Source organism: Galeopterus variegatus, unplaced genomic scaffold (assembly GCF_000696425.1).
Source record: "Galeopterus variegatus unplaced genomic scaffold, G_variegatus-3.0.2 Scaffold10757, whole genome shotgun sequence".
NCBI classification, from domain to species: Eukaryota; Metazoa; Chordata; class Mammalia; order Dermoptera; family Cynocephalidae; genus Galeopterus; species Galeopterus variegatus.
This window is the reverse complement of record NW_007736868.1, coordinates 28,188-30,382: the sequence shown is the minus strand read 5'-3', so window position 1 is coordinate 30,382 and position 2,195 is coordinate 28,188. Positions and strand designations below refer to the sequence as shown.

At 38.7% G+C, this 2,195-nt stretch overlaps 1 pseudogene; it reads left to right on the top strand.

The window, feature by feature from the left end:
- The first annotated feature begins 1,663 nt into the window (after positions 1-1,663).
- LOC103610204 overlaps positions 1,664-2,195 on the top strand; it is a 24,369-nt pseudogene continuing 23,837 nt past the window's right edge.

The window sequence follows — 2,195 nt, the reverse complement described above, 5'->3', positions numbered from 1 at the left end:
CAAAGAAACCTTCAGTAAATAATTCTGAAAAGGATATCTTTTTATTAATTTAATCAAAGAAACCTTCAGTAAATAATTCTGAAAAGGATATCTAATTTCAAGTGACTTGTTAATCTAAGTGTTATATTTTAATTCCAGTACACTCTGAAATGAGAAATAGAAACACTGATGTGAGCTTAGTAGCTCTGCAGTCTATACAAATAATTATGCTGAGAATAAGATTACAGGGCATTGAACTCTATTTCATACATCTTTAAGAAACAATGTGGATTTGTCTTGGAAACTCATTTATGTACTGTAATGAGGGTTAGTCATTTTTGGTGAATATTAAAGTAATATTAATTGTTTGTTCTCAATTTTTCACAATCTTTTAAGGGCAGAAATATTTAGATTTCAAGTGTTTTGGAAGCAGGTCATTTTGAAAAATGTGTAAGGATTTGGGCATCATTCTAAAATAGAATCTAAAGAATGTCAGTCTGCAGGGTGGGAGAAGGCTGACTGACTGAAGATCCAGGGTTATCTAGCTGAGTAATGGGTGTTGGGGTGGGAATAAATACAGCAGCACATTTTGAAAATTTTTTTCATTTTGCTCTTAACTGCCTTTCTCATAGTGTGAAGCTGAGGTTAAAATGGAATCAGAGAGGGCCGACCCCGTGGCTCACTCAGGAGAGTGTGGGGCTGGGAGCGCAGCAGCACTGGGAGCACCGAGGCCTTGGGTTTGGATTCTATATAGGGATGGCCGGTGCGCTCACTGGCAGAGCACGGTGCGGGTGAAAGCAAGCAAGGGTTACAATCCCCTTACCGGTCACAAAAAAAAAAAAAAAAAGAGGAATCAGAGGTAAAAAAGAAGGCCCGAGGGAAAAAGAGAAAATAAAGATTTTGTGTTGATGGATTCAAATATTGCTGGAAATGTGAATCAANAAACTGAGAAGAGAGTTAGAAGAGAAAGCTCCTTTTATCATGCTTCGCATAATGGTTTCCAATTCCTGTTCTCAATTTGCGCCATGACCTGCTTCCTGTGGGATATCTGTAGAAAAGCTAACACTTGAAAATAGTCATACAGAATTGGGAGTGACAGCTCAGCACCACTTTCAGTGAGAGCACTTACTAGCACCACAGTCCCCTCATGACTTGAAATGAGAAATACCCTCAGAGAAACACACTGTTTACGTCTCCAGTGGCAGGCTCTGTTGACTCATAACAGTTGTGATCTGTCCTATTGCCATGATCTAAAATGTGATTCCCTCTGATTCCTTTATTTGTTTTATTCTTCCTTTACAAATAAAAGATTGTAAATGAAATTCATGCATTAGTTCATAATTATTTATAAGGAGCAGAAATATCATAAGCATTTAGTATGCACATATATGTATATAACTTGTAAAAGAACTTCATGAGATAACCACATTTCTTGTCTTATAAATGAAGAGATGAATCACTGATGAGTAAAGAGGACATTCCATGTTCCAATAGTCAGTAAGTGGCTAAACAGAGATTCAAATGAGGCACAGGAAAAAGGCCAAAAAATAAAACATTGGTGCATATTTTGCACATCATTGGGTGGTGGTTTCTCATTGGGAGTCATCTGCATCCCCTCATTCCTACTGTCTCTGTTATGTCTGGCTGCTCAGGATGAACTCTCTGATTTCCTCCAACAGGAACGATGATGCTGACTGAGGGAAACGAGAGTGCTGGAGCCACTTTTGTCCTCTCGGGCTTCTCAGAGTTCCCACACCTGCAGGTACCCCTCTTCCTGGTGTTCTTGGCCATCTACACCATCACTGTGGTGGCGAACCTGGGTATGATCGGGGTCATAAGGGTCAATCCCAAACTTCAGACACCCATGTACTTTTTCCTTGGCCATTTATCCTGTTTAGATTTTTGTTGTTCCAGTGTAGTCACACCCAAACTACTAGAAATCTTAGTTGTGAAAGANGTGATCCCTATGCTAAATCCTCTTATCTACAGCTTTAGAAATAAGGATGTGAAGGAGACTGTCAGGAAGTTAATTCACACCCAACTGCTTTCTCTCTCAGTGTAACCACACGTGCAACACACACACACACACACCAAAACACAAGTTTCTAGTTATTTTTAAAAATGTGTTTTGTGCAGTGCCTTGGTGGTTATTAACTTATTCTTCAAATAATGGGATAAAATTGATTCAGAGTATTAGTTACATAATTTATATCCAT